We start from the raw sequence: 22,501 nt of genomic DNA, 5'->3' as shown, positions 1-22,501 counted from the left end.
TGTGCCTTATGTAGAAATACCGTTGCGTGAATAAAGAAAACAGATTTTCTTCATTTAGGGTTTGAAACCATTCTGTCATCTCCATCTTACATTCGCACACGGGGCATAAGGTAAACACGTGTTGAATGAGGCCATACAAAAAATCACTCTTCCCCTCACTGGAGCCGGCCGTGGTGGCCGAGCGGTTCTAGACGCTTCAGTCCGGAACCGTGCGACTGCTATGGTCGCAAGTTCGAATCCTGCCTCTAGCATGGATAAGTGTGGTGTCCTTAGGGTAGTTAGGTTTAAGTAGTTCTAAGTTCTAGGTAATTGATGACCTCAGATGTTAAGTCCCATAGTGCTCAGAGCCATTTGAACCATTTGAACCCTCACTGGATACTCAGGTGGAACAGATAACCGTGCCACCCATCGTCAACCGTTTTCTGCTATATTAGCAGGTCTTGTGCGTCATTTCTGACTCCCGTAAGGCGTTCGATACAGTTGCCCACAGTCGTTTAATGAACAAAGTAAGAGCATATGGACTATCAGACCAATTGTGTGATCGGATTGAAGAGTTCCTAGATAACAGAACGCAGCATGTCATTCACAATGGAGAGAAGTCTTCCGAAGTAAGAGTGATTTCAGGTGTGCCGCAGGGAAGTGTCGTAGGACCGTTGCTATTCACAATATACATAAATGACCTTGTGGATGACATCGGAACTTCACTGAGGCTTTTTGCGGATGATGCTGTGGTATATCGAGAGGTTGTAACAATGGAAAATTGTACTGAAATGCAGGAGGATCTGCAGCGAATTGACGTATGGTGAAGGGAATGGCAATTGAATCGCAATGTAGACAAGTGCAATGTGCTGCTAATACATAGAAAGAAATATCCCTTATCATTTAGCTACAATATAGCAGGTCAGCAACTGGAAGCAGTTAATTCCATAAATTATCTGGGAGTACGCATTAGGAGTGATTTAAAATGGAGTGACCATATAAAATTAATCTTCGGTAAAGCAGATGCCAGACTGAGATTCATTGGAAGAATCCTAAGGAAGTGCAATCCGAAAACAATGGAAGTAGGTTACAGTACGCTTGTTCGCCCACTGCTTGAATACTGCTCAGCAGTGTGGGATCCGTACCAGATAGTATTGATAGAAGAGATAGAGAAGATCCAACGGAGAGCAGCGCGCTTCGTTACAGGATCATTTAGTAATCGCGAAAGCGTTATGGAGATGACAGATAAACTCCAATGGAAGACTCTGCAGGAGAGACGCTCAGTAGCTCGGTACGAGCTTTTGTTGAAGTTTAGAGAACATACCTTAGGATTCAAGCAGTATATTGCTCCCTTCTACGTATATCTCTCGAAGAGGCCATGAGGATAAAATCAGAGAGATCAGAGACCACACAGAGGCATACCGACAATCCTTCTTTCCACGAACAATTCGAGACTGGAATAGAAGGGAGAACCGATAGGGGTATTCAAGGTGCCCTTCGCCACACACCGTCGGGTGGCTTGCGGAGTATGGGTGTAGATGTAGATGTAGATCCATCCCTTCCTTCTTAGTTCTGCTGTATGTTCGGCGGTCCAGCGTATCATTCAGAGTCTGAAATCGCATCCCCCCCCCCCCCCCTGTCCCCTTTTTTCCTTCTGTTTTTTATTCACCTTCTTCTTTCTTCATAAGAGTCCTATCCAGTTTCATCAAAAACTCCCAGTCTTCCTCTACCCTTCTTCCTCATTGTCCATGTACGAGCATCATCCAAGAGGACACTGCTACAAAACATTTTACCGGTCTTTTCCTCAAATCGTTGTCCACATTGCTGCAGAAAACTCTCTTTTTCCTGAAAGATGCCTTTCGTCCATTGCTAACCTGGTTTCAGTCTTTGTGCAGCAGTTCGTCTTTTTTTACAATACGTTCCATGTATTTAGAGCTTTGCACGTGGTCTAACGTAGGTGTGGGCAAACGGCGGCCCGCGAGCCGCATTCTTCCTGCGATTTGCTTCAGTCTGGCCCGTGGAAGGGATTTCGGGTGAACTTAAAATTGACGTTTTCGAAAAAACACGAGTTTTGAGGCGTAATTTGTTGGCGTGATCTGTCGGGAAAGGGTTGCCTTTCAGACTGGTGTGTTAACCTTAACCATACAGGCACATGCGCCATAGCTTTGACTTTAGGCGCTAGGAACGTTGCTGTCGCGTCATATGACCTGTGGCGTAAGAGCTGAAATAAGGATATGAATCAGGACCGCGGGTTATCCAAAAATTGCTCACTCCTGGTCTCATGTTTTATCATTCAGGGTTATTCTTAACTTTTTATTCCCTCCTAGCGTCATTACTTTTGTTTTCGTTGCATTCACTTCCATAACACAGCTTTTTCCTTTATCTTCGATGACGTTCACTATTTCCTGCAAAATCCTCTGTTGTGCGCTGAACAGTAGGTTGCGGAGTATGCGTAAAATTATGGCAACGATATAGCCACGAGTGCTACTGTGCGACTAGCCGAATTTAATTGTTGCTGTCAAGAGAATCATGAGATCTGAGACTTGAGAGATGAATATTACACACTTTCGACGCAGTATCGCTGGATAAGCTGCGTGAACATCAAAAGCAGTTTATTGCTGCGTTTGGTAATGATACTGAGGTTCTTTCGTGTCACTTGTCGTGTTTCAGAGAGACTCTAAGAACCGGAGTAATTGTCTAAGTTTCAAATTACTCATCTGGCTTTATGTTGTTTCGCGTTGGTCCTCCTTACGACTCTAAAGGTTTTACCCGCCGCTTCTTCCCAATGGCGTCGTTAAAACAAACAAAGCAGTAAAGAACAAAGCAGATTTACGACTCGGAACGTTTTGTATTCATTTGACAATAAGTTTTGCAAAGGCTGCGATTATACTAGAGAGGTTTTGGAAAAATTGCAGAAACGTTTGGCAGGTTTGAATAAATACCACTAAATGGATATAATATTGTGAAGATTAAGCACATTAGCTGACTCAGAATAGGCCTGCCATCACTTAAGTATTGTCGATCTCGGAAAAAAGACTTAGAAAACTCCGGACATTTGTGTGAGATCAGATTATTTTTCCTGACGCGGCGGGCGGATCGGCGGCACGGTCAGCGTTTCAAAGAGACTGAACCAAATATCGCTAGACTGAAGATGAATAGTCGCTACATGTCGCTAAAATAATTTGATGGGCAGTGGCAGATTTAAAGTTTGTGCACCCGTAGGCACACGGTAATACACGCGGTCCTTGAAAAATATGTTTTAAATAATAACTATATAGTTTTTAAAGCACAGTGAATGTGCTCTGAGTTGCTAATACAAATCGCGTTATAACCTGAATTTTTTAAAATTACACTCGTTAGTCAGCAAAGTTGGTGTCTGGCTTTGATAGCAGCAAACTCGTTAATCATATCTTCATAGCTGAGACGGTCATCACTTACGTCAGCTTCGATGTGAAGAATGGACAAGGCCTTCAATCTCTCTTCAGACAAGGTAGAACGCAGGTATGATTTAAGCCTTTTAAGAGCCGAAAACGAGAGTTCTGCTGAGCAGTTTTTAAGTTGCCGCACTTATAAATATTCTAAGAACAATGTCAACACACGAAAACGTGTGCTGTAACAGCTCCTTTCGCAAAAATTTACTCATTTCTGCTGGTACGTCACTAATTTTACAAGGTTTCAAAAATGTCGTGAAATTTACACATTCACTTGGGAAGGAAGGTCCTTAATTAGTTTCGCATGACGCTTTGAGTTTTGCTGCGCGTTCAGAAAAACTCTGGTGAACTATTTTTAAAATTACTGAAAACTGTGGAGGAGTCTAACAGTATTTTATGACTTTCCGCCCTCCTCACTAATTCAGTGTACAAGTTATCGATATTGGAAAAAATGTTTTGGACTTGAAATTTCACACTACCATCAGAAGAACTTCTTCAGTGTCCACTTTTTCATCAACATGAAGTTTACCTTTCCTTGATCTTTTATAGGTGTATTCGAGTCCATATCAGTCATAATCTCTATGGATTTATTTTCATGGTAGTTGAACATGCCACGAATAGAGCTCATAAACCCTAGAAGTTTGTTTGGTTTGCGGGTCGCTCAACTGCTCTGTCATCAGTTTCAATTTTACACAGTCCGTTTTTTCCACAATCCAATCTAGTCACTGTCACAAATGATGATGATGAAATGATGAGAAGAATACAAACACCCAGTTCCCGGCTGGGAAACGAACCCGGGACCCCGCGAGCCAGAGGTAGCAACGCTAGCCAGTAGAGCACGGGCTGTGGACAACGCTAGAAGTGATCCGTATAATTCATGCAATATTTCAATATCAGAAGTATGTCCTTCCAGACTGTCATCATGAATACTGTTTCTAGTCTATTGAGTTGATTCAGTAAAGTTGAAGCATCATTCCGCGCGCGTGGATTCTCACACGTATTCTGCATAATACGTGTGACTGTGTGAGGGCACAGACAACGCTCTCTCAGTTTTTATTTAGACTTACACATGCTTCCCTTCTTGTTGACCGACGTTTTTTTATATAAACTTTTAACTTTTTTTCGTCCTGGTTTCATGAAAGAAAAAAGTTTATCCCAGCTGACCAACTGGAGTCCCTAGTACGCTGCGTCGTCAATGAAGTCGGAGCGAAAGTTGGTGCTATACGCTGCTACGTTGATGCCTGATGCCACTGATTCAGTTGCTGACGAGTGTTTCATGAGTATGGCATCAGGCCGATTCGCTGACGTATTTAATTTTTTAGCAAACGCTGAGCTTTATTACAGAAGTCACCTAAGGCAAATGTCTGGATGATTTGTTTAGCCACAGACAGGAACTGGTAGAGGTCCAACGGAAGTTAGGCTCTGTAGGCTCTGTCTCTTATCTCATTTCCAAAGCTCTGTCTGCAACTAAAGAGACTACTTCCGTCTTCCAGCACACACAACTATGTAATTGATAGAGCACTACTGTTTTTGAAAATATTTGTTTGCAATCGTATGTTCCTGCAGTGCAAACTGCGTAATATGTAAATGGATCTACAGTCACGTGCTGCCATTACTGCATAGCATTCACTCTATACTCTCCCCAAGTAAAAGCGTGAATAACTTACATTCGTTACGTAAGTGAAATATATTTTATTTCTCTCAGGTAATATCCTTCTTCGGCTGAGCGCACCGAGAGAGTTTGCGCGTTGGAGAAACTCTGGAATCGCATTCGAGGCAATGGCACACCTGATCCTCGTCTGACCATCCAGGTTTTCCCCGATTTCGTCTAATAGCCTGAGACGTGACGGTTAATTTGAAAGAGCACGGCATATTTCCTTCTGCAATCCGAGTGTGTGCTGTGTCACAAATGGCTTCGTCATCGACAAGACGTTAACCTTGAACATTCTTATTTCCTTTCGGACGACCCCATGTGTGATTCCTAGCCGGTATACACTAAAGAGCAAAAGAAACTGGTACACCTGCCGAAGGGCGCCGGTGAGCGCACGGAAGAGCCGCAACACGACGTCGCATGGACTCGACTAATGTAGGAAGTAGTGCTGGAGGGAATTGACACCACAAATTGTGGAGCGCTGTCCATAATTCAGGGTGGAGGTCTCTTCTGAACAGCACGTTGCAAGGCATCCCAGATATGCTCAATAATGTTCATGTCTGGGGAATTTGCTGGCCAGCGGAAATGTTTAAATACAGAAGAGTGTTCCTGGAGCCACTGTGTAGCAATTGTCCAAGTCTGCCGGAGTGCCAAAAGGACATGAATGGATGCAGGTGATGAACACGATGCTTACGTACGTGTCACCTATCAAGAGTCGTATCTAGACGTATCAGGGGTCCCATATCACTCCAACTGCACACATCCCATACCATTACAGAGTGTCCACCAGCTTGAACAGTCACCTGCTGACACGCAGGGTCCATGGATTCATGAGGTTGTCTCCATACCCGTACACGTCCATCTGCTCGATATAATTTGAAACGAGGTTCGTCCGAACAGGCAATATGTTTCCAATCATCAATAGTCCAATGTCGGTGTTGACGGGCCCAGACGAGGCGTAAAGCTTTGTGCCCTGCAGTCATCAAGGGTACACGAGTAGGCCTTCGGCTCTGAAGGCCTATATCGATGATGTTTCGTTGCATGCCGACACTTGTTGATGGCCCAGCATTGAAATGTGTAGCAATTTGCGGCAGGGCAACACTACTGTAACGTTGAACGATTCCCATTCTTGCAGGATCTTTTTCCGGCCGCAGCGATGTCGGAGATCTGATATTTTACCGGACTCCTGATATTCAGGGTACACTAGCCAAATGGTCGTACGGGAAAATCCTCACTTGATCGCTACCTCGGAGATGCTGTATCCCATCGCTCGTGCGCCGACTATAGCACCACGTTCAAACTGACTTAAATCTTGATAAGCTGCCATTGCAGCAGTAACCGATCTAACAACTGCGCCAGACACATGTTGTTGTATAATGGCTTTGGCGATCGCAGCGCCGTACCTGTACTTGAATACGAATGCCTATACCAGTTTCTTTGGCGCTTCAGTGCAGTTCGAGCAGAGTGAAAACAGGAGCTTAAATCACTCTTCTATTTACGAGGGTTGGAACTTAAATATTGGCAACTATTTATTCACTATCGATACAAAAGAGTTACATGTTTGCAACTGTTACTATCCTTCAAAGTAGTCACCAGCGTTGTGTAGAACCCGTTCCCGGCGGTGTGGAAGGCGTAGTATTCCGTTAGCAGAGCCTGTTCTGTTGATGGTGCGAATGGAGCGGTCTACTGCCTGTCGAATCTCTGAAGCGAATGCCACGAAGTGGTTCCTTCATCTTCGGAATCATATCAAAGTCACAAGTCCGGGGAGTATGGTGGATGGTACAGTACTTCCTAGTCCCATCGACCGAACAGAGCAGCCACAGCTTGCGCTGTATGCGCCCGCGCATTGTCGTGCAAAATGATGGGTGGGTTGCCCAGAAAGTGTCGCCGCCTCTTTCGCAAAGCTGGTCGCAGGTGATGTTCCAAAAACGAACAGTAATACTGTGCATTGACGGTATGCCGTGGAGGAACATAATGCGTAAGGATAACACCATCATAGTCGTACACGAGAATCACCATAACTTTCACCGTAATGGGACTCTGACGCACTTTCGACTTTTGCGGCGATCCATAATGACGCCATTCGTTGGATTGGCGTTTCAGTTTTGGCTCGTACGATGTCGCCCATGTCTCATCCAGTGTCACGATACGGCGTAAGAAAGCCTCTCCTTTACGCTCATAGCGCTCCAAGTGCGTCTGAGCAGCGTCGTAACGCATCCATTTTTGCGTTTCAGTCAAGTCATGCGGAACCCATCGCGATCCAATTTTTCGCATCCCAGGCGTTCCTTCAGGTTGCGAAGCACAGTCGTATGGGCGAGCTCACGAATCGTATGGCGTCGATCACTGTCCACTAACACGGCAGCAGCATGCACTTCTTCTTCAGAGATGCTAGGAAGACCTGCCCGATGCATGTCTGCCACAGTTTGCCGACCTTCGTTGAAGGCTTTTACACAACGTGTCACTGTTCTGTACGGCAATGCCGATTCCCCACACGCACCTTGAAGACTTTGATAACACTGTCGTGCTGTACGACCTCTGGCACATTCAATCTTGATCCAGCGCCGTTGTTCCTGTTTCGAAACCATAGAGACACCGTTAGACCACTCGCTCACAACTGACTGTGTTTCCTTCGATTGTGCGCACACCGGTGACATGGGACGGGCGAATCCATTTGCTCGGAGGTAAGGTAGGTATGTCAACAAGGTGTGCTATCAGCGACAATAGTAGATTCCATTGCATAGTGTCTCCACAGCAGTGTTGCCACTATTTAAGTTCCAACATACGTATTACGAAAGACGATATTACAGTAAAAAGGGAGGGGCGGTAAACTGGTAGAAGTCGTCTATGATGATTTTTTTCCCGTTCAGTCAGAGTTAATCGCTTTAGTGGAAGAACTGTAATCACGTATTTCATTGGATGAGCTGCACAAAAGAAGCAGCGGCAGTGCAGCTGTATGAGGTCAGCGCGGGTGAAGGCTGCACTGACAGAGCGCGTATTGTCCGCTCTTCAGCTGGTGCCGCGCCCTCCATTGCGTGGAAACGCCTCGCTCACGTCCATCGAGAAGCTGGAGATGACGGCACCCAGATGTGTGCTGCCGGTAAAGATCTAAGCGAGTGGTCGGTTGCTGCATCCATTTTTTAAGTGATCTCCTACGATTTTGTCTGTAACGACATCCAGCTACTACAATGAAAAACGATGGGAAGAGAATATCCAAGCTAGAGTTTGACGTTGCCGAAGATCTCATAACGGACGGAACTCTGTGTGAGGAGAACGAAGGAAGGAATAGGCCGATATTCTTCGATGCAAGTGAGCCAGAAAATTCCGGACGGGAAATTAATCTCCACCTTACCGGTGCTTTACACGGATCAAATTATTGAGTATAGTGCGTGTGAAATGGGTGGAGCTACTTCTAGCCGTGTTCGAAGTCCATTGATATTTCCAGAACGACCTTCATTCATGTTTTGTCTGATTAAAATTGTATGAATGTAACGGGGAAATAACCACGAGGTGTCACGAGATGCGAGGTGTACCTTTTTGACTATTATGTATAATGCTTCTCTAAAGTATTTTTACTTTTCTAAATTGCGGAAAATAGCAAAGTCATAACTCTCCCGGAACCACGTACAAATCACATTTTCCCGCAAAATTACCAACCAGTTTCACTATTAAGCTGTCTAGCCAAAATCTAGAAAAAATTAATCCTTCACTTTCTTCGTGAAGTTCTAGCAATAAGAAACGTTATCACTGGACAACAGTTTGGCTTCAGAGACTAACACAGCACCGTCCACCAGACTTTACCACTCATCGAACACATATGCTCAGCCCGACACATTAAACACAGCACAGGAGTTGTGTTTTTTGACACTGAAAAAGTTTCGACACTGTTGACTCATTTACAGTTTACTACAGTTTGAGTACCCTCGACATCTCATCAGAATTTTTGCACCATTTGTAGCCAACAGGAAATTCTTCGTTACCAACCAAGAAACGAAAAAATCAACACTCAGCGAAGACCTACTGAAGCCGAGTCCGTCAGGGCTCTGACATGGGACCGACCCTGTATTCAGTGATGAGGTCCCATACTCCGAGGATCGTAAGGGACGATGCGGGAAATCCGCACCGCCGTACTATGCAAGGTCCTAGCGTAGGTGGTTTGCCATTGCCCTCCTCCGACCGTAATGGGGATGATGAAGACCACACAACAACACCCAGTCATCTCGTGCAAGGGAAAGTCCCTGACTTCGCCGGGAATCGAACCCGGGACACCTTGCGCGAGAAGCGAGAACGTTACCACAAGACGCTGTATTCAGTCTACACCAGTAATATCCCGCAACAACCTGGAGGTCATCCCTCCCTGTTTTGCAGACGATACGACGATTTGTAGAAGCCGCTCAAACCATAAATTGATCAGTCGTAAACTCCAGCTACATCTTGAATATCTTCAGCACTGGGCTCTTCTCTGGAAAATTACAATCAAGTTGGCTAAAACTTAAGCTATCATATTTACTAAGAAAAGGATATACCTCCGGACGTAGCAATCACCTCAGAAGACACAACTCTACCAAGAAAATCGAAGATCCGTTATCTTGGCCTCTTTATCGAGTCAAAACTCACATTTAATTACATTGATCCTATCTGTAATAAAGCCAGTCTCCCCCTTTATCAGATGTATCCTTTAATCAAAAGTCAATCACTCACCATCACAACGAAACTTCGTATCTACAAAATCTTTCGACTTCCCACAGTCGCGTATAGCGCTGAAATCTGGTCCTTAGCAGCTAACACTAATTTCAAGAAATTTCAAATCATACAGAATAAATTTCCGTGTTGCAATAGATGCCCCCTCCGTTACTTACCAAATTCAGTCATATAAACCGATCTCGAAACTCCGAAAACTCATACAGTTATTCAGCAACAGGCACAAAAATTTTATGAAAAAGTTCAGACCTCATCCCAGCATCTCACCACTTCATTAGCTCACATTCCACCCGATCTTACATAAAAATTCCCCAGAATGATCCTGGACCTCCATTTCGACTTTTATCCCTCGCTCACATTCGACCCCATACTTCATTCATTCCAGCGAATATTCTCCGATGTCCTAACACTCTCATTCCGCAAAGGAATGGAGCTGTGTTGTTCCGAGCCTTTAACACATATGGTCTACAACCCCTCACATCGAGATCGGTCGATGTTGTCAGTAGAGAAGCAATAACAGCCGAATGGGTTGGTCAGGAGAGCTCGTTGTCGTAGAATGTGGTCAAGTCATTGGATGTCATCTGGGTAATCGATCATTTCAACCCTTCTAAAGCTTTTCAAGTCGACTGTTGGCGATATGTGTGAGAAGCTGAGACCCTAAGGAACAACCAGAGATTGACCAAGACCAAGCAGACATCATGTACTGACGGACGAAAAGCACCGAACACTCGACCACTGCGCAGGATGGCTATAAAAAATCTAATGCAATCAGCGGAAGAACTCACACGTGGGTTTCAAAGTACTAGTATCAGAACCGCTAGCACAATGACTGTGCGAAGGGAATTAAAAAGAAAGGGATACAGTGGTCGATCAGCTCCTCATAAGGGGCGGCGGACTGTGCGTGCACTAGATTTGGAGTACCAGGTTCTGCAATATAGTGAGACGAACCCCGGCACAGTCTCCAGACAAGTGGCCTGCCAACATGGTGTAAACCAAAGTACGATTATGTGTATCCTGTATGACAACCGCTACTATACCTGTCACCTGCAACGAGTGCAAGGTTTATGAGCAGCGGATTTCTCTCTACGTGAAGGATTTTGTCGATGGTTTTTGCATCAGACCATCAGAATTATGGGATTTCTGTCATAGGGTGCGCCAATCCATGATGTTATGTGTGAACACGTGTATTGCATCCCGTGGAGGCCACTTTGAACATCTGTTGTGACGTGGATGCAATGCAGCTCTGCTCTGTATTATGGGACGATTTCTTGTCGTAACCATTTCTGGATACATGTTCATAGGACCTTTTTTTTTCATTTCAGCCAGGAATTCGTACCTGCAGTTTGTTGTTTTATTAATGTTCATCCTATATGCAAACAAACAAATACCGTTCCAACAGGCCATGAAGACCCAACAGTGACGACCGGCCGCCGTGTCATTCTCAGCCCTCATGCGTCCCTGGAAGCGGGTACGGAGGGACATGTGGTCAGTACACCGCTCTCCCAACTGTTGTCCATTTTCACGACCAGTGCCTGTACTTCTCAGTCAAGTAGCTCTTTAACTGGCCTCACAAGGGCTGAGTGCACCCCGCTTGCCAACAGCACTCGGCAGACCTGCAGGGACCACCAATACGAGTGCTAGCCAATACCGACAGTGCTTAACTTCAGTTATCTGACGAGAACCGGTGTTACAACTGCGGCAAGGCCGTTGGCTTCATATATACTTCTTCTGTTTGGCACTGGCATCTTTCCTGTCATTACCCTGGCACGATTGGAGACGAAAGCCATCCTCCCCTTATATATAACCCAGGGTCCATTATACACTACTGGCCATTAAAATCGCTACACCAAGAAGAAATGCAGATGATAAACGTGAATTCATTGGACAAATATATTATACTAGAACAGACATGTGATTACATTTTCACGCAATTTGGGTGCTTAGATCCTGAGAAATCAGTACCCAGAACAACCACCTCTGGCCGTAATAACGGCCTTGATACGCCTGTGCATTGAGTCAAACAGAGCTTGGATGGCGTGTACAGGTACAGCTGCCCATGCAGCTTCAACACGATACCACAGTCCATCAAGAGTAGTGACTGGCGTATTGTGACGAGCCAGTTGCTCGGCCACCATTGACCAGACGTTTTCAGTTGGTGAGGGATCTGGAGAATGTGCTGGCCAGGGCAGCAGTCGAACATCTTCTGTATCAAGAAAGGCCCGTACATGCGGTCGTGCATTATCCTGCTCAAATGTAGGGTTTCGCAGGGATCGAATGGAGGGTAGAGCCACGGGTCGTAACACATCTGAAATGTAACGTCCACTGTTCAAAGTGCCGTCAATGCGAACAAGAGGTGACCGAGACGTGTAACTAATGGCACCCCATACCATCACGCTGTGTGGCACGCCAGTATGGCGATGACGAATACACACTTCCGATGTGCGTTCACAGCGATGTCGCCAAACATGGATGCGACCATCATGATGCTGTATACAGAACCTGGATTCATCCGAAAAAATGACGTTTTGCCATTCGTGCACCCAGGTTCGTCATTGAGTACACCATCGCAGGCGCTCCTGTCTGTGATGCAGCGTAAAGGGTAACCGCAGGCATTGTCTCCGAGCTGATAGTCCATGCTGCTGCAAACGTCGTCGAACTGTTTGTGCAGATGGTTGTTGTCTTGCAAACGCCCCATCTGTTGACTCAGGGATCGAGACGTGGCTGCACGATCCGTTACAACCATGCAGATAAGATGCCTGTTATTTCGACTGCTAATGATACGAGGCCGTTGGGATCCAGCACGGCGTTCTGTATTACCCTCCCGAACCCACCGATTCCATATTTTGCTAACAGTCATTGGATCTCGACCAACGCGAGCAGCAATGTCGCGATACGATAAACTGCAATCGCGATAGGCTACAATCCGACCTTTATCAAAGTCGGAAACGTGATGATGCGCATTTCTCCTCCTTAAATGAGGTATCACTACAACGTTTCACCAGGCAACGCCGGTCAACTGCTGTTTGTGTATGAGAAATCGGTTGGAAACGTTTCTCATGTCAGCACGTTGTAGGTGTCGCCACCGGCGCCAATCTTGTGTGAATGCTCTGAAAAGCTAATCATTTGCATATCATAGCATCTTCTTCCTGTCGGTTAAATTTCGCGTCTGTAGCACGTCATCTTCGTGATGTAGCAATTTTAATCGCCAGTAGTGTATTTTATCACTACTTTTATAATGAAAGACATGTTAAAAAAGCTTTCATATTAATATAAAATCTAAAACCTAGAAACAGTAATGGCCAGTAATAAAAACGTTAACAGATATAGTAAGAAAGCGCTGTAATTTGCTTGTTCGTAATGATTATAATAATAAAGGTATATGCCACGCGCGTAATTTTCATCAGCTGACAGTGGGAGCGATGGACGTAAGAGAAGAGGTGTTAGAGGAGACAGCGAAGATCGGAGGAAATTGATAAAGCATAAGTAATGGAAAGAGAAGAAAAAATAATGATTTGACTGAAAGAACACCTAAGACAGAGAGAAGGAGAGAGTTTTCTTTTTATCGAAGGGTAAAATTGGGATCTTATATTCTCATTTTGATAAGATGGTACGTACTTGATCGATGATGTGAAATACTAGGGGGAGTCAGCACTGAGAAGCCTATAAAGCAAACATACCGATTTCTTAGCAAATAACTCGTCTGGTCGCATCAGCATAGAGGCACTGCCGTGGTCAAATGGGCGGATGCTGCTGGCGTAACGTCCGGAAACACACATGATTAGTTGTAAAAGTGAAGAATTTCGAATACTCGCACTGTGTAGGATTACATTTCAGTAGCGGAGGTTCGGAAGAAAGCGTGCCAACCGTTCTTATCTCACATCCTGTGTAAGTATAATCGAAAACTTTTGGAGGGAGCACATATAAGCGTAATTTTTGTTGCACACTACGACAATGTTTCGTGTTCTGTTGAGACATTTCTCCGGCATTAAGCCAGATTCTTCGGTGTCTTCTGACACAGTGTTGAGTTACTGTCAAGTTTGTTGTTGACGAAAGGAGAAGATGAAACTCGGTACTGGTGCGTAGCGTACTCCACTTACATTGTACCAAAGACGTTGCGGATCTTAACGATCCCATCCGATTAAGGGACCAGTTATAAATAGTGCCACATATCAACACTCCAAGAGACAACACTGAAAACATTTGGGATTTAATCCAATACATTAGCTAGCAATCTCGTACTTAGGATGTGCATGCCATTACCTCCACTCCCATTACTGACTAGATGTTGGTGTGTAGATAATATGTAGCTCCTTTGCTGATAAAACAGATTTCAGACTTACAGGGTAGTGTTCCTTGTAACAGGTACTGATTAATTTGTTGCACAAATAAACAAAAACATCTCCACCACCCCACCCTGAATTGTGAAATTTGGTTGAGAGTGGATGTCAAAGATAGCATAAGAAGATCGATGTTCATTTTCACCACACGAGAAGTTTTTGGTAATGCGTTTGTCCCGCATTGTGTGCAAGGTTGGCAGGGTGAAGTACGGTTTTGGCATTGTTAATTTTGAAGGGGTGGTCGGATGTCCTTCCTGCCACCGCCCCTGGCCGGCCGGTGTGGCCGTGCGGTTAAAGGCGCTTCAGTCTGGAACCGCGTGACCGCTGCGGTCGCAGGTTCGAATCCTGCCTCGGGCATGGATGTGTGTGATGTCCTTAGGTTAGTTAGGTTTAATTAGTTCTAAGTTCTAGGCGACTGATGACCTCAGAAGTTAAGTCGCATAGTGCTCAGAGCCATTTGAACCATTTGAGCCACCGCCCCATCCCCCTTGGTCGGAATGAGTGTAAATCATGAAACAGGGTGAATGTGTTTCAAACGTTTGCGAGTCGTGGAACTGAGGCGGGATATGGGGACCAGCCAGTATTCACCTGGTTGCATGTGGAAAACCGTCTAAAAACCACATCCAGTCTGGCCAGCACACCTGCCCTCGTCTTTAATCCGCCGAGCGGATTCGATCCGAGGCCGGCGCGCCTACCGAGTCCAAGAAGCAGCGTATTAGCATTCTCGGCTAACCTGTCGGGTTTTCACCACACGAAATGGCAGTCCCAGAATTGGTGGGTACGCAAATCTAAAGCTACCAGTCGTAGTATACGACCCTAATGAGGGAAGCAGTAGTAGAAGCTAGCAACTGGCCTTATATAACAGCTTAATTTCCGCATCCTTGTGGAGAGTGTGGACACAAAAGCGCTGTGGGAAGAGCAACTCGTCCAGTGTTGATGCTGGTCCGGCACTGCGGTGCTGACCTGCGCACCAGACGGGAGGGCTCGTTTTTCCTTTGCTCCGCTACTTTGTTGTCCTTATGGGCCACATCGGCAGCTTCCTAGCGTCCAGACGTTAACTCTGCAGACGCGATCGCGGAGGGTAATAGGAGAAGGCCGACTCAGACCTTTTCCGGCGCTCTCAGACGCCACGTCAACCGGTGGTCGCGGCAACCTTATTGGAAGGCTGGACGCATTCCAAAGCAAAACAATTTCCGCCAGCCTTACTGTTCAGCAAGAGTAACGCAACATCAGGAGCCATGAAATATCCGGTGTTCGCCAGTAGCTGCCTACAGTGGGACTTCTCATTACTAACAGAACACGGTTTGTAATATTTCTGGCTTCACAGCCATCATATTCAGCTACAAGAAGCTGTACTTAGAGCAGTTGAGAGGGCAGCAGAGGGAAGGTGAGATAATATGGTGTGAGGTACAGGTGACAGATGGTTTATTCGGTACGTGTATCGTGAGAAAGACCGCCTAAATGTAGTCCTTCTCCGCGAATGGCTGTTGTGTTCTGGAGTAGCGCGCAAAAATGATAAGCTTCTGTTACTAATATTAGAAAAACTAAACAGCGTGTTTACTTATATTTAATATTTAAAGCATCTCTCAGTACAGTGCTATTTCCATTATTTCACGAGTATTAATAACCAGCAGAATAATAATCAACCGCAAAACGAAAAGGCGGACGAAGAGCACTTCGGTGATCTCCGAATCGCGCCTAACTTGGATGGTAGACGAAGTGGTTCGGCTGTAAGATCAGAGCTGGTCGGGAAGCATCGGAGGACAGACATGTTGTCTGCGGCGATCGATGTTAGTTGAGACTTTATTAGGAACCTCTGGTCTGTAAATGTAAGAGCTCGATCGGCAGTCTGGGGAGACAGACATGTTGTCTGCCGCCGTCGGCATTGGTTACACACGGTGGCAAATGCTGTTCACCGGGCATTCGCCATACCCTCACTCTGCCATCTGATCGCCACATTGTCTACCGTGATTCGTCACTCCACACAACGTTTTTCCACTGGTCAATCGTCCAATGTTTACGCTCCTTACACGAAGCGAGGCATTGTTGGGTATTTACCGGCGTGATGTGTGGCTTATGAGCAGCCGCTCGACCACGAAATCCAAGTTTTCTCACCTCCCGCCTAACTGTCATAGTACTTGCCGTGGATCCTGATGTAGTTTGGAATTCCTGTGTGACGGTCTGGATAGATGTCTGCTTTTTACACCTTACGACCTCTTCAACTGTCGGCGGTCTCTGTCAGTCAAAAGCCTGTACGATTTTGTACTGTACGTGCCCCTTCACGTTTCACTTCACTATCAAATCGGAAACAGTGGACCTAGGCATGTTTAGGAGAGTGGAAATCTCGCGTACAGACGTATGACGCAAGTGACGTCCAATCACCTGACCACGTTCGAAGTTCGTGAGTTCCACAGAGCGCCCTATTCTGCTCTCTCACGATCTCTAATGACTACTGAGGTCGCTGATATGGAGTACCTGGCAGTAGGTGGCAGCACAATGCACCTAACATGAAAAACGTATGTTTTGGGGGTGTCCGGATACTTTTGATCACATAGTGTACCTCAGTTGCGGATGCTCACTTGATCAAGTATATTATACTATCCAGTCCCCCTTTTCGTTTCTAGGGATCTCGTCCCCGGCGAGACGTTAAAACCTAATCCTACTGCCTTCCTTCATTGTCAAGGTTTTGCGGTTTCACGCCTCCTCTGGCTTTTGAACGCCAACAGCGCGGAATGACACACGCACCTTTGGTAAACATTTGGTGTCAGAGGATAAAATGGGACTATACACTTGACGGAAACATACCTAACACCAAGAAGGAGTTGTGCGAGACAAACGAAAGTTGGCAGGCGTGTTTGTACGTCTGGAGAACGACAACTATCCAAACATCGCACAAGAGCAGGTGCTAGCAATGTCACTATGAGGATGCGAGTCAGGTTTCCTTGAAATACGCTCTGGAACGGTAAGTTACCTTTCAGATGGAATGTAGTGAGTTGATGTTAGTCAAGAATGCCTTTACAGCGACAAAGACGCCTGAGTTCGAACGAGGTCGTGTAACAGGGCTACGAGAAGCTTGGTGTTTCTTACGCTACATCACAGCAAGACTTGACAGGAATGTAGTCACTGTACACGATTCCAGGCAGCGGTGATTTTTGGAAGGTGCGGTCCCAATAAGACCAGGCTGCGACGGCCACGTGGCACTGCGAGAGGGAACACCGCCCTTTTCGGTGTACAGCTGTGGTGAATCTTCCTGCGTCTGCAGCAGCAGTTGAGGCTGCAGTTGGCGCCACAGTGACACAAGGAACTTTTACAAATAGGCTACTGCAAGGACAGCGCCAATCCAGACGGCCTTACAGTGCGTTCCACTGACCTCAAACCTCTCCCATTTGCGACTTCAGTGGTGTCAAGCAAGATCTCACTGAAGGGGACGGCGGAAGTGCGTTAATGTATTCTGCTAAAATCTGGTTCCGCCTCGGTACCAATGATGGCCTTGTTTTGATTAGAGGTGGCCAGCTGAGGGCCTGCAACCAATCTGTCTGCGTGTAAGGCACACTGCACCAGCACCTCATGTTATGATTTGTGGTGTGGTTTCGTATGACAGCAGGAGCGCTCTCGTCGTATCCCACGTACCCTGATACCAAATTTGTATGTCAGTCTGTCGATTCGACCTGTTGAGCCGTCATTTAGGAACAGCATTCCAGAGGATGTTTTCCAACAGGATAACACTCGCCCAAATGCCGCTGTTGTGACCCAAGATGCTCTACAAAGTGTCAACATGTTGCCTTGGCGTACTCGATCATCAGATCGAGCACATATAGAACATCATTGGACGACAACTCCAGCCTTATCCACCAGCACCATTAACCGACCCTGTACTGACCGACTAAGTGCAACAGGCGTGGAACTCCAGCCCACAAACTTAACATGCGGCGCCTATGCAACATAATGCACGCACGTTTGCATCCTGGAAGTTACACCTGTTCTTAATATACCACAATTTCACATTTGAAATGACTTTTGTCCCGCTTGCATTAAGCTGTGACCTTACAAAGTTAATCACTTAAATATGTTACCTAGACAAATCTGTTCCCAAAACTTCATTGGTCCATATTAATCGTATCTTGGTGCTGGGATTTTTTTCCGTCAGTGTTGTTATGGTCGTCTGTAATTTAAGTTCTACCAAATGCCGAGACAGTGGGTATAACAATCAGCAACGTCTCTAGTCTAAGAAGATCTTCATACTGTTATGTTTTAGTATCTCCTTCAGCTGGTATACTATCGGATATTATGTTTCGCCGGCCGGAGTGGTCGAGCGGTTCTAGGCGCTACAGTCTGGAACCGCGCGACCGCTGCGGTCGCAGGTTCGAATCCTGCCTTAGGCATGGATGTGTGTGCTGTCCTTAGGTTAGTTAGGTTTAAGTAATTTAAAGTTATAGGGGACTGATGACCTCAGAAGTTAAGTCCCATAGTGCTCAGAGCCATTTGAACCATTTATTATGTTTCGGTCAAGCAGAGAGCTCGCAATTGTATATCTTGTTCTTTTCTGCCACTTGTATGAGAAAACGGCTTCGGAAGCAATTTTTGCTGCTTACATAATAAGCCCGTGTCGTTTTAGTACTATCCACCCTACATGAGGCCTTTGTCTGCTGTACGTTTGTTAATTTTTCAAGGCAGTCATTTCCTGAGGCGCCTGTAGTACACAAACAGAATTGCCGGTGCCTTCTGTCGAACGTCGTCTTTCCTTTCACTAGCGGTTTCCATCTCACGTCCCGGATCCTCTTTGGTGGAGAGGAGAGTCAGAGGTCTGGGTGAAGGATAACAGGTTGACCGCTGTGAGAAACGCCCCGCTGTTACTGCACAGAATTGCTGATTGTCTCGTTGCTTATTTATAAGAGTAAAGCGAAGCTAAAGGCAGTCACCACTGTGCAATTATGACGGCACGAGAAGGAAGGTTAGAGTTGAACGTCCCGTTGACGACGTGGTCATTACGGATGGAGCACAGACTGGGGAACGGTGGGGGAGAAAAACGGCCGCACCCTCTCTAAGGAACCATCCCGGAATTCACCTTATGCAATTTATGAAAATCACGAAAAATGAAACCGTTATCGGGATCGCACTTCTGTCCTCCTGAATGCAGGCATTAGAGCTGGATTTAAGGAACGGGGCTTTGTGATAGTCTTCGAAATAGTACAGTTACTAGGCACGTCTTTCCTTTCAAAATGATGTCTCATCTAATATTTCCACTGTTGTAACGTAATTACCTACACTTATTGCTAAGGTCCTGTGTTCTACGTACTTACAATATGTTCTTCTACTTCTTCCTGGCTCTGCAGTCCTTGATGGGCCTTGTCCTACTCTTGTACATCATTCTATTCGTCTCTGTCCAGCGGCTTGCGTTTCCATCCCTGACACCAATAATTTTTAAGTCTTCTTCTATGTCATCCGAGTATCGGAGACTTGATGTTCCCATGCTTCTTCGTCCACTGGGTTTTCAGCAGCATTGTTTTAGCAGGGTTCTCATGTACCATGCGAAAAACATGACCGTCTCATTTGAGGCGGTTTATTTGAAAGAACTTTATAATTTCAAGAACTTCGTATAATCTGTAAAGTTAAAAATTATATCGTCTCCGCCATGCTCCATCGTTATTAGGTGCCCCATAGATTTTGCGTAGCATCTTCGTTTCAAAGCGTCCTATTAGTTCTTCACACTCTTGTGTCACTGTCCAGGTTTCTGAGCTATAAGTTAATCCGTATTAAATCTTTATACAGCTGCCACTCTGTTCTTCTTCTTCTGGACTTAGGTTGCGGCGCCATCCCGTAACAGTATTTGTTAGCTAGATGCATGCTTCCCTTTATTTCCAAACTAATATCAATTTGTGATGTTACCGGTCTTCCAGGTAGACAAATTCACTAACAGATTTTATTTGCGCCTCGTCAATTTTTAAAATTGTATATCGTTCTGGTCGTATTATTCGTCTGTATTTCGGTTTATTGACACTCATTTCCAGTCCCATTTCTATTGCTGCTGCCACCAATGCCCTATATGTTTCTTTAGCAATTAGTTCTGTCCTTGCAGTAATATCCACATCATCTGCATTGACCAGAACCCGTGCCATTTTCTTGTATAGTATATCGTGCGTGAGCTGTCCTTATTACTTTCTCTAGTGCTGTGTTAAGAATCATACATGAGATGGCATCCCCTTGCCTCAGAATCGTTTCAAAACTTTGTGTTAATTTCCTTGTATCCGTATTTAATATACTACTTTTCCCATTCTCAAACTTATGAGGCATATTAAACGTTACGGTATGCGCAGTTCATTAATGGCTTCAATAAGCTTATTTCTCTTTATGGTGCCATATGCTGCTTTAAAATCAACAAACGTATGATGTGTTTCTATATTATATCCCCTTATTTTTCCAAATACCTGGCTCAGGGTGGATATTTGGTCAATAGTTGATTTGCCAAATCTAAAGCCTGCCTGATATTTCCGACTTGGTTTTTCTGCAAAAGGTTTTACACGGTTACAAAGCAGGCAGGAGGATGTTTTAGATGCGATGTTAAATAATGTTAATTCCCCTATAGTTTGTACATTCCGGAATGTCCCCTTCTAACGTGTAGCATATACACTCCTGGAAATGGAAAAAAGAACACATTGACACCGGTGTGTCAGACCCACCATACTTGCTCCGGACACTGCGAGAGGGCTGTACAAGCAATGATCACACGCACGGCACAGCGGACACACCAGGAACCGCGGTGTTGGCCGTCGAATGGCGCTAGCTGCGCAGCATTTGTGCACCGCCGCCGTCAGTGTCAGCCAGTTTGCCGTGGCATACGAAGCTCCATCGCAGTCTTTAACACTGGTAGCATGCCGCGACAGCGTGGACGTGAACCGTATGTGCAGTTGACGGACTTTGAGCGAGGGCGTATAGTGGGCATGCGGGAGGCCGGGTGGACGTACCGCCGAATTGCTCAACACGTGGGGCGTGAGGTCTCCACAGTACATCGATGTTGTCGCCAGTGGTCGGCGGAAGGTGCACGTGCCCGTCGACCTGGGACCGGACCGCAGCGACGCACGGATGCACGCCAAGACCGTAGGATCCTATGCAGTGCCGTAGGGGACCGCACCGCCACTTCCCAGCAAATTAGGGACACTGTTGCTCCTGGGGTATCGGCGAGGACCATTCGCAACCGTCTCCATGAAGCTGGGCTACGGTCCCGCACACCGTTAGGCCGTCTTCCGCTCACGCCCCAACATCGTGCAGCCTGCCTCCAGTGGTGTCGCGACAGGCGCGAATGGAGGGACGAATGGAGACGTGTCGTCTTCAGCGATGAGAGTCGCTTCTGCCTTGGTGCCAATGATGGTCGTATGGGTGTTTGGCGCCGTGCAGGTGAGCGCCACAATCAGGACTGCATACGACCGAGGCACACAGGGCCAACACCCGGCATCATGGTGTGGGGAGCGATCTCCTACACTGGCCGTACACCACTGGTGATCGTCGAGGGGACACTGAATAGTGCACGGTACATCCAAACCGTCATCGAACCCATCGTTCTACCATTCCTAGACCGGCAAGGGAACTTGCTGTTCCAACAGGACAATGCACGTCCGCATGTATCCCGTGCCACCCAACGTGCTCTAGAAGGTGTAAGTCAACTACCCTGGCCAGCAAGATCTCCGGATCTGTCCCCCATTGAGCATGTTTGGGACTGGATGAAGCGTCGTCTCACGCGGTCTGAACGTCCAGCACGAACGCTGGTCCAACTGAGGCGCCAGGTGGAAATGGCATGGCAAGCCGTTCCACAGGACTACATCCAGCATCTCTACGATCGTCTCCATGGGAGAATAGCAGCCTGCATTGCTGCGAAAGGTGGATATACACTGTACTAGTGCCGACATTGTGCGTGCTCTGTTGCCTGTGTCTATGTGCCTGTGGTTCTGTCAGTGTGATCATGTGATGTATCTGACCCCAGGAATGTGTCAATAAAGTTTCCCCTTCCTGGGACAATGAATTCACGGTGTTCTTATTTCAATTTCCAGGAGTGTATTACGCCTTGTTCCAATCGTCTGGGATGACTTTTTGTGTCTATATATCCGAGATTAGAGCGTGCATACATCTAACTAGACGTTCTCTATCACACTTCATAAGCTCAGCTAACATGTTGTCATTGCCTGGTGACTTATTGTTGGCTAGTTTCTTTATTGCTAGTCGAATCTCTTGCACCGAGGGCATCCCATTTTCTTCTTCTTCCACTTGTTGGCCTTCAGTTTGTTTCCATGCTTCAGCATTTTCTGGGTGTAATAATTACTTTAAGTACTCTGTCCAGCGATGTAACACCCCTTCCCGTGATGTTATTAGTTCACCATTTTTTTCCTCTACATTATGTTGTTTTTTTTTTAATT

The sequence above is a fragment of the Schistocerca americana genome, chromosome 2, assembly GCF_021461395.2.
Source record: "Schistocerca americana isolate TAMUIC-IGC-003095 chromosome 2, iqSchAmer2.1, whole genome shotgun sequence".
NCBI lineage: Eukaryota > Metazoa > Arthropoda > Insecta > Orthoptera > Acrididae > Schistocerca > Schistocerca americana.
Note: the sequence above shows the minus strand (reverse complement) of the source record.